Source organism: Sceloporus occidentalis, unplaced genomic scaffold, assembly GCF_023333645.1.
Source record: "Sceloporus occidentalis isolate IW3139 unplaced genomic scaffold, rSceOcc1.0.p SCAF_4, whole genome shotgun sequence".
NCBI lineage: Eukaryota > Metazoa > Chordata > Lepidosauria > Squamata > Phrynosomatidae > Sceloporus > Sceloporus occidentalis.
In genome coordinates this window covers 71298566-71313800 of record NW_028316984.1, presented here as the reverse complement: position 1 = coordinate 71313800, position 15235 = coordinate 71298566, and the positions used below count along the sequence as shown (strand labels likewise).

The window sequence follows — 15235 nt, the reverse complement described above, 5'->3', positions numbered from 1 at the left end:
TTACTAGACAAAACACTTCTTTAGGCATTTGTAGGTCCTCCAGTATGATTCTATGGTAATTTTCTGGCAGATGTTGACCATAGAGTTGTGCTGGAGGACTTAGAGATTCTTAGCCAGGTGTCCTCTCAGATTAAAGCATAGTGTTTTTATTTACCATTTTTCCACTTTAATGGGGGCCCTATGTCCCTAACCCCAGCCAATGTGGAGGACCCACTGTACATCACTGCAGGAAACCTACCATGTATGTAGTTACATACATCATTGCAGGAAATCTTTAAGAATTATTTGCAGATCTCCAAATGCCGTTACCATTATCTCACACTATTTGCTATAATGATGTGAGTTGTGGTTCAACAACATCCAGAGGGCCACAAGTTGCCCATCCCTGGCCTACCCTCATGCAGCAGATCCATTTGGTACAACTCTGACATGTTTACTATGCAGAAAACAGAAAATACTTTTTCTAGGAACCTACTTTCTCCCTTTGATTTACTTCTGGATTTGCCCTTCTTGATATGTGGATCTTCTTTGTTGGTGCAGTTTTGCTGGTCCCACAGTACAAAGACCTCACCATAATACTGTCCATATTTACTCAAGAGTCTCACTGTATTCTCTGGGTACATAGAAGGCAGCCTTTGAGTCCAATCTTATTCATATATACTCAGAAACGCAATGAAGCCAACTCCCTACAAAGTGTGAACAGGATCAAAGCCTTAAAGGGATGCCTTTCCCTACTCAGAACCACACTTTCTCATGATATGAGCAGGGGGAAGGCATCTGCTGCAACTCAAATCAAGGTTTGCTGCTGATCCCAATAGACAACTGTGGGCAGGGCTGGCATAGCAGACTCCATCTTGCAAGGAAACAGACTCCTCCCCTTATGTTCTCTCCCACATGCACAACAAACTTACTCAGGCAAATGTGGTACAACTGTACCTTTAATAAGAAAATAGCTTTGTATCAAGTAGATGATAACTCAAAACATAAAGTCCAGTCTTCAAGTCAGACATTCCCACTTCCCATTATGACATGGCTTGTTTCTCAAAGCTTCTCATGGGGACTCCACCACTCATCCTCCAAATCCTCAAGGTCTCTGGTTGTCCATTCCCCAGAGCCCACAAAAGCCCAGGCTCCCTCCTCTTGAGGGTTCTGTAGCCTCTCCTCCTCTTGGGGTCTCTGCTTTGGCCGTAGGGCCCTTCTTGGAAGAGGCACAGGGACTCTGTCCCTCTCTGGCCTCCTTTCCCTTCCCCGGCCGCTGCTGCCCAAACAGCTCTTCCTCTCCCATCACACACCTCAGCCCTTCTGCTTTTATAGTCCTTCCAGCTCCTCCTCCTTCCTCCACTGGCTCCACCTCTGGGTTAACTTCCTCCTTCCCCTCAACCTCCACCACCTGGCTGCCCTTAGCCCCTTCAGCTCTCTCCACCTGGGTGAGTACCTTACTACAACAACACAGGCAGCCAAAAATAATATGTGTTGGAATTTGGTATTACAAAGCAGACCACTCCCAAGATAAGTGTGGTAAGGCTAGAGGCACTAAAGCGGCTCATTAATGGGCAGACTTAATTGAAAGCTTGATTGAAACCATTACACACAGTGGCATACCAGTGATTTACCATTGGCATAATTAGCTGTTGGCAGTTAGGCTTCTAATGAAAAGATAATTTCAGTTCCCACTGACAAGTTTCTATCAGCTGTAATTGATTAAGATAGGAGAAGTGATACACAATATTTGGGCAATATGGAACATGTTTTCCTTTAAACTGCGCTCAGCCTGTAAGCACAGCATAGCTGTATAATTGTAATCTGCAAAGGAAACTCAAGTTGCATATCAAAATTGTGCAGACTCACCTTCAACATGTCTGTATTATCACCATTACAGAGATTTCCTGTCAGCTCTGGCATGTAGGCATATTAAAACCACTGTGGTTTCATTGAGATTATCATGGTTTAAAGACTGTGATAGATCTCAATGTTTACATAACAGGAAAGTCTAGCTGCATTGTTCGCTGGAGTCCTCCCTGTGCTAAATTACCACTGATGTGATTTTCTTTTCTTTTTTAATTCTTATGTCTTTAATTCAATTGATGGTTCACAAGAGGCAACAAGAGATGGTTCACAAGAGGCAACAACATAAAAATGCCACCTGCAAGAGCCTCCAAGTCGTCACAACAAACCTCACTAAGCTGCCTCAATTAAACTCCTATGACCCCAGCCTTTCTCCCTCAAGCTGCCCACATCTGCAGTATAGGGAGAATGACAGTGGCTTTCATTACGTTTGCTTAGATAAAATGGGTAACAACAGTCATTTCCCAATCATTTGCATCATAGAGTTCCACCATCTTTTATTGTCAGTATAGTCTGGCAGTTCATTTTACTCGTGAACTACCAATGGTAAGAGAGGCCTCTAAGGAGTGGTGGCGGCCGTATTCTTCTTCGCTGTAAGTGTCGTCATTTCTCTCGACACACAGCTTGCCGATGGCGGCATATACATTCTCTGTTGACTGGTAGTGGTGGCGATGTATTTCAGTTGATGAAACAGCGGTTCTATAGCCATGGCTCGAACTCATGGGTCGTCTTGCCTCGTGATCCCGGCTTCGAGCACAAGGGCAATTCTCCAGATGGACATGATAGCATTCTCGTTTGTGCTGCCAAAAATACAGGGCAATGACAGCCCCAATGAAGGCACAGCAAGATCCAAAAAAGAATAAACTAATGTAGTCCATTCTTGATTTCAAGTATCAGCTGTTTATAATTCCTTCATTTCCCATCTTTGTTGCTTGCGCTTGTGAGTAAAGAAATAATAAAATTCATTAAATTGGCAGCAATTTATGTATTTATGCTTTAACAAGACAATGGCCTTCTGTTCTGCAATATACAATAGATGCATAAAAAAGCTTTCATGTATACATTCTCAATCTACTTGTAACCGTGGTATCTACAGAAAGATCCAACTTATGGTGACCCTAAAGAGAAACTTTTATGGTGTTTTCTAGGCAAGGTTTGTTCAGAAGAGGTTTGCCATTGCCATCTTCTGAAGCTGAGAGACTGTTACTTGCCCAGTTGGTTTCATGGCTGAGCTGGGAATCAAACCCTGGTCTCCAACATAATCCTGACTAGTGTTTTTTATTAAATGTCTTCATAATAATGCCTTTTCTGCTGCCACACATGCAAGGACCATATTTACTTGTTTGATGTTCTTAAAGATTTATACAATCTGAAGAGAAACTAGAATATAGTTTCATGTTCAACTGGGTTCTCGTCTGTTTATTTATTTATTTTTCAGCATTAAAAATCCACCTTTAATAAGAAGAGAAATAGCGGCAGTGGGCATGTCTATATAGCTGGAAAGAGTATTATCTGGGAACATCATAGAAAATACAGTCAAAGGAATAGGTTTGCATCAGTTATTACTAAAATTAAAAGTACATTAACATTCATCATAATACAAAGGTAATTTCAGCGGATTATAATGTTGTTGCAGTACATTGGTCTCACATCGCTGGATAAATCCAGAGGAGATTTTGCATTCAAAGCAAAAGACATTTAGCCTCTGACAAAATACTTAATCCATTAATTAATTTTTACTATACCAAGTGATTAATCAAATGCATAAAAAGGCTGATGGATGCTGTTGCAGTGGAATTATATTTACTGACTATGCCTTTTCATGACAGGTTGGATCATCATTCCTACCAGTAAAATGACATCTAAGCCCTTTGAGCATCAGTGAAACAAGCCAAGTAGCCATAGGGGAAGAACACATTTTTTTTCTATGGAAAGGCCCCAGCTTCACTTTCTGGCACCTCCAAGGTAAAATAATAGCATTCCAGATGACAGGAGAGAGCTTTGTTTGAAACCTTGGTGAGCAATTGCCAGTCAGATCAGAAAATACTGGGCTAGATGGACCTGCAATAAGAGAATTTACTATGTTCAGGTGCTTATACACTGGTCTTAAATATCTAACCTGCCACTTCTGTTTTCGCTGCCTCTGTAGCAACAATACAAGCATGTACAACCACAGAATTATCACTTTAGTTCAGCAAGGAGTGCGGGAACCACTGGAAATTAGGGTATTAAACACCTATCCCTAGATGGACAAAGGACCATAAATACAAATTTGATTTAATTTCCAATTTTGTTAATATAAAGACTGCCAAATTTTTCTGTATGCCAATACAGGGGCAAATTTGCGTTGGCCAAGGCAATGGTCCGATCTCCAATCACAGCCTTATTATACAAGGAGGGGAGCTATGTAAGCAAATACCTTAACCACTCTTCTCTCTACTGAAGCTCTACAATTTGCATCATGGCATGGGCAACTGTCTTTTTATTATTATTATTATTATTATTATTATTATTATTATTACTTTATTTTATAGTGTAAGACATACAGTTCAGAATCAGATCCTTCAGTTGACATAAGTTCAACCAAAACAACTTGCTTTAACAGAGAACTTTTAAAAGAACAATGATTATTTAAGCTAGCAGCCATAACATCTGAATTGTATTTTGTTAATGTTGGTGTAGTCCTACACATTTGTGGGAGAAAACTGGTTTAAGCATAACAAAACAGAAACAACCTGGTGTTGGGGGTATAAAGAACCTGGGTTCCCTCCCTGCACACACACACAAAAAAAACTGGCTTGAAGAGAGTCCAAAATTCCCATTTTGTCTATGTTATTATATATACAATATATTGTTAATTGACAGACATAATAAAGTAGATATAGAAAAGTTCCACCCAAACTATAGCCTTTTGTCTTAAATTTGGGGATTTCAATCCCATAACCTGTTGACTTTTTCCCATTTCCTTTGGAAATGTTGTTCTGTTTTTCCATTTATAACCATTGTCAATTTATCCATTAAAGATAAATCAGATACTTTCATAATCCATTCTTCAAGTAGATCTGTGCTAAATAACTTCCAGTGTCTAGCAAATGTAAGGCGAGCTGCTGTGACCAAGTACAGAACAACTCCTCTTTCATCTTGATTTAATTTTAGTTTTACATCTTCCATAATATTCAATAGATATAGTTTAGGGTTTAGTTCGAATTCGATTTGCAAAATATCTTGCATTTTAACATGCATCAATTTCCAGAATTTAGTCGCTTTGGGACAATCCCACCACATATGATAATAAGATGCATTAGGTTGTTTACATTTCCAACAGCTGCTGTCTTTATTTCCTTTTATCTTGGCCAATTTTAATGGTGAGAGATGCCATCTATAAAACATTTTATAATAATTCTCTGTCAGATAGGTACTTTTTGTAAATCATAGATTCTTCTTCCAAACTTTCCCCCAGCTTTCTAGTGTAATCTGTTGGTCTATGTCCTGCATTCATTTAACCATATTTACTTTTACTGTCTCTTCTTCCAGTTCTATGTCAAGAAGTATCTTATATATTTTGGTTATCATTTTTTTCTTTTGAGATATAATTTTGTCTAACTCATTTGTTTCTCTTTCAATTCCTGTATTTTTAACATCTTTTAAGAATCTTCCTCTAATTTGATAGTATGTTAACCAACATACATCTATTCCTTCTTCCTGTAATTCCTTTATTGTTTTCATTCTTTCTTCTTTGCCTTTTTAAACTAAGATGTTGTTATATGTAATCCATTTCCCTTTCCTGTTTTATAGAAGGCCTCTAAAACAGAGGTCCATCTCGGGATATATATATATATATATATATATATATATATATATATATATATAATTTTATTCCATATTTTAAATAAGGCTTTCCTTATTACATGTTTGTTGAAGGTTTGGCAATTTATGTCCTCATTGTAGCACAGATAAGCATGCCACCCTCTTTCCAAACCATCACTTTCTAGGGCAAGCAATCTTTTTTCTTTTAAATTTATCCAGTCCTTAATCCAGATAAATGCGCTAGCATTAAAATAAATTTGCAGATTTGGTAGGCCCATTCCTCCTTTTTCTTTACAATCCTGAAGTGCTCTTGTTTTTGTCCTTGGTTTTCTACCTTGCCATAGAAATTCTTTAATGTCTTTAGACCAGATTCTAAATGGTTCATTTGTTGTGATTATGGGGATAGTCTGGAATAAAAATAACATCTTTGGAAGGATATTCATTTTGATTGTGGCTATTCTTCCTGTTAAAGATAATTGTAGTCCTTTCCATTTCCTTAAATCTTCCTTTACTTTTTTCCAAGTGGTGACATAATTATTATCAAAAAGATCTGAGTTTCTATCTGTGATTACAATTCCTAGATATTTTACTTTCTGAACTATTTTGATTTCAGTCTTTTCTCCTAATTCTTTTTCTTCTTTTTCTGTAAGATTTTTCGTTAATAATCCGCTTTTCTTTTTATTAATCTCGATTCCTGCTACTAGACTGTACTCTTCTAAGAGTTTGATTAATTTTCTAATGCTATCTGTAGGATTGTACAAAAATATTGCGATGTCATCTGCAAAAGCCCTTAGTTCAAATTTATGATTCTGGATTCCTTTTATCTGATTGTCTTTTCTTATCTTTCTCAATAAAATTTCTATTGTCATTAAGAAAAGCAGTGGGGAAAGAGGGCTTCCTTGGCATGTCCCCTTGGTTATGTTACATTTTTCTGACTTCTCCCCATTCATTATTAATTGTGCATGTTGTCATTCATATATTATATTAATCCAATTTTTAAATCTATCACCTACTCCACTTTGTTTTAATATCTCTTTCATAAACACCCAACTTACGTTATCAAATGTCTTTTCCAAATCTAGGAACAAAATTCCTAATTTTTTTCCTATATGATTCTTATAATATTCTATTAGGTCAACTACTGTTCTTATGTTGTCTTTTAATTGCCTCTCTGGAAGAAATCCACATTGATCTTCATGTATCCATATGCTTAAAACTTTTTTAAATCTTTTTGCCAGAATTGACCCATATATCTTGTAGTCAAGATTTAACAGCGATATTGGCCTGTAATTCTCTATTTGTTTAGGGTCGCTATTCTCTTTGTGTATTAATGTAATCACTGTGTCACTCCATGTTTGTGGTTGCCCATTTTTTTCTATTTCTTTTATTGTTTTATATAAAGGTAGTAACAACACTTCACTAAATGTTTTGTAATATTTAGCTGTTAAGCCATCTGGGCCCGGTGCTTTATTATCTTTTAAATTTCTTATTGCTGTTTGTATTTCTTCCATTGTTATTGGGGAATTTAGTTCCTTTTTCTGTTCTTCCGAAAATTGAGGGATTTGTTCCTTTTTAATTCTTGGATCTCTATTTTCTTGCTCTCTGTTACCTTATCAGCGGTATATAATCTTCTATAATATTCTGTCGCTATTTGTTTTATTTTTTCCTGCTGGTTGTATTCTTTCCCTTTATCTTTTATTTTCATTATTATATTCCTTTCCCTTTGTTTTTTTGTTTTATATGCCAAACATTTCCCTATTTTATTAGCATGTTCAAATTGATATTGTTTTATATATTTTATTTTATTGGTCACTTGTTGAGTAATTTTTTGATTTAAATGATTCCTCAATATTTGAAGATCCTGGAGTAGTCTTTTGTCTTTTTCTTAAATTCCTGCTCTTTCCTTTCTACCTTTTCCATTATTTCTTTTTCTTTCAGTTTTTCTGTTTTCTTTTTCCTTGCTTCTTGTTGAATTAAATATCCCCTCATAACTGCTTTCCCTGCATCCCAAAAAATGTGGGTTGAAGTTTCTGCAGTCATGTTTTCCTGAAAATAAAGTTCCATTTCTTGTTTCATTTTCCTTACAATCATCTCGTCCAATAATAAATAATATTTTAGTTTCCATGTATATTCTTATTTATTTATTTAGGTATTTATACCCTGCCCTTCAGCCCTAATGGCTCTCAGAGCGGTTTACATTTTTCCTGCATTTAATAGTCAACCTAATTGGACAGTGGTCTGATAGGGTTTTTGGTAGTATCTCCATTTTGATGTCTTTTAACAATAACTTTGAGGTGCAAATTATATCTATCCTAGACCAGCATTTGAACCTGTCTGAATAAAAGGTATAATCTCTACTTTTATTGTTTATTTCTCTCCATACATCCTTTAAATTTAGTTGTTCTATTAGTTCAAATGCTGATTGAGGCAATTTCCCTTGATTCCCTCTTTTATCTCTCTGACCTGATCTATCTAACTCAGGATTCATTACACCATTCCAGTCCCCTGTCAATATAATTTTCTCATAATCAGAACCTTCTATCAATTGACGCAGTTTTTTAATAAAAATTTCCTTTATTATTTTGTGGTGCATATAAATTTAATAACAATATTTTCTCTTGTTGATATGTTATCTCTATTGCCATATAGTGTCCATTTTTATCTTTAAATATTTCTTTTGCTTGTCCTTTGTTCCTTATATAGATTGCCACACCCTTTATCTACTTTTCTTGATCTCCTACTGCAAATAGGTCACCCAATTTTTTATTTTGCAAAACATGACTATCCTTTTCTTTGATATGAGTTTCTTGTAAGCAAATAAAGTCTATTTTTTGTTTTTCTAGAACATGGAATATCTTTCTCCTTTTAATTTTGGAATTTAGACCAGTGGCATTCCATGAAAGTAATGTTATTGCCATTTTGTGTTTTTAATAATTCCAAATTTAGGTCTCTAATACTGTATCTAGTTTTCCTGTTCTTTCTTGTTCTTTTTCTCCCTTTTTTACTTAAAGCATATTCTGGCATCCCTCTCATTCTTTTTCCCTTTTTCTCTCTCTTTTGCTTTTGTCATTTTAGGTTCTGATTCCTGCTCTGCTTCTGTCTCTCCTTCTTCATCTGATGTTTCTTTAACTGAATCTTTTGAGCTTTCTCCTTCTTTCTTTGACTCTTTAATTCTATTTAAGCTTTCTGCTCGTCTCCATCTTTCTCAACCCTGTTGTTTTACTTTCTTTTTCACTTCTCTGTCCCTTTTCCTCTCCTGTATTGTCTGGCTCCTGTTTATCTTTTCGTTTGATTAGAAAGGCCTTCATCTTTTCTTCTGTATTTATTATAAATTTCTTTTTCTGAAATGTGAAAGAAACCCCCTCTGTTTTCTTCCGCCTATATTTAATATTGTTCTGCCTTAAATACACTGTCAACATCATATAATCTCTTCTTTTCTTTAATATTTGGAGTGGTATAGCTTTATATATTTTTACTTCCTTCCCTTCAATCTCAAATTTTTTATTGTAGTTTGTATCTAGGATATGATCCTTTACTCTTTGTCTCACAAAAAAATATCTTGATATCTCTTGGAACATTATGATTTTTTCATACCAGGAATCTACTCTATAGATTTTATCAATTTCGAGGTCTAATTGTTCTTGAACCCATCCAACAAATTCTGCCAAAGGAGGAATAACTCTTCTTACCAGGTTTTCATTTTGTTCTTCTTCTAATCCTCTTAATTTTATACATTTTCTCTGAAAACGCATTTCTAAACTTGCTTTATAACCTTCTTCCTGTTTTTGTTTTTCCTCTGATATATTCATTTTCTTTTCTAGAGTTTCTGTTTTCTTTTGAATTTCTTTGTTTTGTTTATTATGTTAATTTCTCCTGTAATTTGTGTTATGCTCTCTTTAAAAATGCTTATCTCTTTTTGTATATCTGCTTTTATTTCTTTTCTAAGTTCTTTTATCTCTTCTTTAAATTTTTCAGTTATTTCTCTTTTTATGTCTGTCCCTATTTTCTTTATTTCTTCTAATAAATGTATATTAACAATTATTTCTTTCGGACGTTCTGGCTCTGGTAAGGTTTCTGATAAGAGTGTGCTTGCAAGCTCATTTTGTGATTCTAAGTTTTGATTATCTGCCATTTCCTCTCACCTTTTCCCTCTTCTTAGTCCTGAGTGAGAAAAGGGTTAAGTATAGTGGAGAGGGGGAGAACAACAAGCTCAAAAAAGACAGAGAGTATGAGGAAATAAAAAAGGAGAAAGATAAGAAAAAAAGAGATAGATAATAACTATTCTCTTAAACTATTTTGCTCCTTTTCCCTTATCTCCAAGTTATTGCTGTAATCTATGATTTTCAGATGTTCAAAGTACTTGATCTTACTTCTTGTTTTGCATTAACATGCACCATTAATTGCATAAAAAGCCTAGAAGCTCATCCATCAAACATGAGATGTGTCTGCAACAAAAGACAGCAAAACACTGTAACAAAGCACCACCTTCTAAGAGTTGTGTTCCATTGCAAGATTCTATCCATCTATCGGTTTATTTATATTCCACTTTCCCTCCCAACGCTGGAATGCAAAGTGCCTTACAGCACAGTGATATTACAAATACAGTCATCCCTTCTGCTTCGTGGGGGGATCCATTCTGCAGATCCAAAAACTGCAAATATTGGAGCCTCATTGTTTTTAATGGCCATGCGTGAACTGCGGGCGTGCACACAATTTTGTCCCTCCTGGCTTCCCTCTGCAGAAATTCAAAACTGCAAACAGCAAAGTCAGTGAATCCGGAGGGATAACTGCATGTGTGGCTAAAATCTGCAAAAAAGTTATGATTACAATAGTATTAAATTATCACAAATCACTCAAAACATTGATTTAAAAGCAAATAAAAGCAGAACATCTCCTTAAAAAGCCCCTTGCCTGTAAAACAATCACTTCCTCACTGACCAAACAAAAACAGAGAAGTCAGCCTAGCCTCCTTAGGGAAGACGTTTCTGAATCTAGGAGAAGCCACAGAGAAGGTCTTCTTCCCTCAGACTTGATCTCCACCATGACACATTCTGTACTGCACCTTTCATGAATGATGCTCAACATTTCATGGCTACTATACATGTTAAATCCACATTGGACTGTTTTGGACTGGAATGAAGTGAAAGCCCTGCTGCCCGGGGGATTTTGGGAATCATAGACCAAAGAAAGTAACTTTTCTAAGTTCTGCATAGTCTTCTTTCTCTGTGACTGTTTTGGTCCCAGTCCTATTGGCACTCACCATCTTAGGTCACAGTTACTGGGAATTGTGCTTGAATGCTGAAAATATATCGAACAGCCTTTCTCATATTTTTTTTAATGCTGGAGGAACCCTTGAAATATTTTCCATGTTGAAGGGAGCCCCTGCATTAAAAAAATTATATCTACAGCTCAAAAATAAAATCTGTATTTTTCCCCCCAGTTATGACTTCTTGCAGAATCCTAGGGTTTGAAGGAACCCTGGCTAAGAAACCCTGATGTAAAGCCATGGAATAGCAACTATAGAACAATGAAGTAGCAGCTGCTTGGATTTCTGATAACATACAATTTTTTCCTCAAAAGCTTTTGAATCTTTTTGAAAGCTAACATGTGCGCGCACACACACAAAGCTTCTAAAACTGCAAACACATTTTTCATTGATAAAGCTTCATTCCAAAATGTGGACCATGAGTTTCAATTACAGTCAGCCCTTCATATCCACTGATTCTTTGTCCATGGATTTAAACATCCATTGCTTGGAAATATTTATATATATATATATATATATATATATATATATATATTCCAGAAAGCAAACTTTGATTTTGCTATTTTATGTAAGGGATACCATTTCACAATACCATTATATATAACAGGACTTGCGCATCCACAGATTTTGGGATCCATGGTGGGTCCTGGAACCAAACTGTAGCAGATACCAAGGGCCCACTGTATAGTTTCATTGGTTATCATCATTGGTACTAGTAGTTTCTCTTGAAAAGTATCATTTCCTTAACACAGACATAATTTGTTCCTTTATTGCTGTTACCAAACTGCTTCAACATACCTTCTTTATTAACAGGACTACCAACTGCGGTGTCTTCTGTATCTTTAATAGTTCCTTCCTCTGAGGCTACTCTGCAGCTATAAAAACATATTGCCATTATTCTAACTAGTTTTCATAGAGAAAAGGCCTAGTTGGTTTATGTGTGATTTGAGTGCTGGGAGATATGATTATTCATTTGCAATTTGTTGAGTGCGCACACAAGACACATACTACTCAACACTTCAGATGCAGCCCACAGCAGTGTTAGAACATGAAATTTCACCTTTTTGAACTAACCATGCTAGCTGTGAGATTTGTGGAGCTCTAACCCCAATTCTCCCAGCCTCCAGCTATGGTAACAAGTAATACATGACTTCTGCAACCAGGAGGTGCATCCAATGAGCTCTTGTTAGCTGAACATACACAGCTTCCTTCACTCAGGTTTTCATTTCTCCACAACTGACCCCATACTTTTTGCACTGAAAACAATTCTTTGAAAAGGTCCTTTCGTAGAAATTTCTGGAATTGCCAGCTAGCCATAAAAATATTATTTCTACAGCTCAAAAATAAAATCTGTATTGTTTTTCAATCATGACAATTTTTTTTGCAAATAACTAACATGGGGGGTCTTTTTGAAAAAGCAATAAAGTTCCACATAGTTTAGTGTTGCATTCTGTCAAGCTCTAGCCATAATCTTCTACAAGATTTGGAGGCCCAAGCAATCTGTTTAATGAAAGGCACTGTTTGGTGTTGCATTAAAAACTTTTAAAATACTAATCAGGATTTAGAATGTGTGAGTGTTAAAACAAGCCCAAAACATTGTCCTGAAATGAATTCTTCCCCAAAGATGCCATAAGATCAAGAGCAACTTCCCACCAAGAAGAAAGAGTAGCTTTGGGAAGGCAGGAGCTTTCATTGGAGTTTATCACACAGGAGGAATTTCTCTTAATTTCGAATGGAAAGAAAGTGGGGCCAGAATGCATTCACGTGAATTCGCTAGTTCAGCGAATTTACGTGAATTTGAATTGCATTCGAACTGACTTCCCATTGCCCAAAAATAGCTTGCCATTGCCTGAAATTGCGTGTGGTGGTCTATCACGCAATAACGTGAAACCCTATGAATGTGTTCGGATTGCCATTGGATTATACTTCCAATTTCCCTTGTCTGATAAACTCCATTGTGACTGTGGATCAGACACTAAAGAATTTAAGCCTCTCTTTGGTTTTATTTGTCTACTTGAGATACCATTTTGTTCTCAACACAGTTATTTTTTGTGGCACGTTAAGAAAGCAAAACAAAAGTCTAGAGCATGTATCTAAGGCTCATTTTGTAATCTTTCCAGCCGGACTTCCACAACCATTTTGAACTGGAATAAGACTGGTTTAAAGTTAAAAATACAAAATGCAGTATTATGTGACAGCAGCCTTAGCAGAGGATTGGAGTGGGTGACCTCTGAGGAAACTTTGAGTTTTATAATCATCCTGGACCATGGGGAGGAAAGCTGGCGTGTTCATTCAGAGCACCATTTTATCTTGGCCACAAAAGTTCAGCTTGTTATATGTACTTTCAAAGGAAGACGTAAAAATGTAGCATACTAGCATGTAAAAAATGGTGCGTATATTCTGAACACTGTCCTTTATTCAATATGAATTGTAGCTTGATCTTCACACACTCTTTGGACAGGAAAGATCCTCACATACAACACAAAGCATGATAATAGTATTGTCCTTGAAAAACGAGAGTCTGGATGTTGTTGTTGTTGTGTGCCTTCAAGTCATTTCCAAATTATGGCGACCCTAAGGTGATCCTATTATGGGGTTTTCCTGGCAAGATTTGTTCAGAGGAGGTTTGCCATTGCCTTCCCCTGAGGAGGCTGAGAGAGTGTGACTTGCCCAAGGTCACCCAGTGGGTTTCATGGCTGAGCTGGGACTTGAGCTCTGGTCTCCTCAATCGAAACTTTAAAACATACTGCAGAAATAATCCAGTTTGAGACCATTTTAACTCCCATGGCCCCGGGATCTGGGAACTGTGAGAGTTTTAGCCTTCTCTGTCAGAGAGCAATAGTGCTACAATAAACTACAATTCCCAGGACTTCCTAGCGCTAAGCCAGGGCAGTTAAAGCGGTCTCAAACTGGATTATTTTTGCAGTGTGTTTTGGACCATAGTGCAACACTCAAGCCACTACATCAGACTGGCTCTGAAAAGCTGGTGTACACAATAGCATCCTGTTTCAAATATATGCAGGGCAGTTGTGTTTGTTGTACAGCAAAATTCCAGTAACATCTGAACTCCACACAATAGTGATACCTTTATTGCCCAACCAAAATGCACAAAATACATGATTTTGAAGCTCCACTGGCTTCTTAATCAGACAGAGGTGTTAAAAATCAAACAGGAGAAAGACATTTTTTTAATGTCTCCTGTTTGATTTTGCAGCCCCTTTGCCTGATGAAGAAGGTAGTGCATCATGTATCCGAAAGCTTGCATCGTGTCTTTTGTGCGTTTTGGTTGGTCAATAAAAGTATCGCTGTTGTGTGGATTGTGGATGTTACTGTACTATTCTGTTTCAAGTTGAACTTCTCTTATATGCCAGAGGACAGGGCTCTTGTGCCTTTAGCCTAAAGAGCAAATTTCAGCAGGTGTGTATCTTGTCCTGGAAACAACACCCGAAGAGTCCTTCTTCCTCACAACTAGTGTCAGGATAGTTGCCCTATTGTTTCACATCACTTCCATCTTAACTGGAAATAATCCAGTTCGACACCGCTTTCAACTGCCACGGTTCAGTGCTGTGGAATCCTGGGAATTGTAGTTTGCTGTGGCACCAGAGCTCTCTCTGCGGGAGAAGGCTAAATGTCTCACAGACCTACCATTCCCAGAATTCCATAGCAACCAAGGCAGTTGAAGTGGTGTCAAACTAGATTATCCCTGGGACGCAGCCTTAGCCGTCCTTGTTTTCACAGTGTTTGAAGCGTAATGTGCACATTTGTTACACAGTTCTGAAGCTGAAGTGGTTCCAGCTCTTGCCCAGCCACCGCCCCTGTGTTCAAAGGGCGTTACCCACCAAAACAAAAGCAAAATATATCACAAAGTAACGCAGGCCCTTGGGATTCATGGCCCACACAGACAGAGGGAACTCTTGCCCCCTCTCACTTCGGCTCAAAGTGTTAACATTAAATCGCCCTCCTCTCTCAGAAGGGTACTTACTTAGGTACCTAATATTGCCCTCCCTTTTGCCCGTTCCAACTATGCCGCCCTCGGCTTCACACCCTCCACTTCCAATTGGACAAGACCTAACACGTGACTGCGGCCGAAGCCGTTGCTCTTCTCTTCACGAGCTGGTTCTGAACGGCGGTTAAAGACAGTACGCGACTTAATAGCGCGTGGGCGCGAGCGCGAGGAAAGGGCGGGGCGAAGAGCCAAAAAGGGGGGGGCTTTCTCTTGGAAAGGCTAAGCGGGGTTGCGCGCGCACCACTGTATTTAAAAAAAATAGCAGAGTGGGACAGTAAGAAAAATAATGAGGGAGAGGGGGAGGAGGAGGA

General features: G+C 37.4%; 2 protein-coding genes across 3 annotated transcripts in view; one reads left to right on the top strand and one right to left on the bottom strand.

Moving 5' to 3' along the window:
- The window catches only part of LOC149313983 (leucine-zipper-like transcriptional regulator 1), an 80473-nt gene extending 65312 nt beyond the window's left edge, over positions 1–15161 (bottom strand). Inside the window, exons 1-2 of one of the 2 annotated variants that reach the window (XM_089520306.1) lie at positions 14909–15161; positions 1849–2782 (exon numbers count right to left, since the gene is read on the bottom strand). The gene's annotated coding sequence lies outside the window, so the exon portion shown is untranslated. Of the gene's footprint in view, positions 1–1848; positions 2783–14900 lie in introns of both variants that reach the window. The other variant, XM_089520304.1, reaches the window with a different exon arrangement.
- Positions 1–15235, top strand: part of RALB (RAS like proto-oncogene B) — a 54085-nt gene that overhangs the window by 14347 nt on the left and 24503 nt on the right. The gene's annotated exons all lie outside the window — the stretch shown is intronic.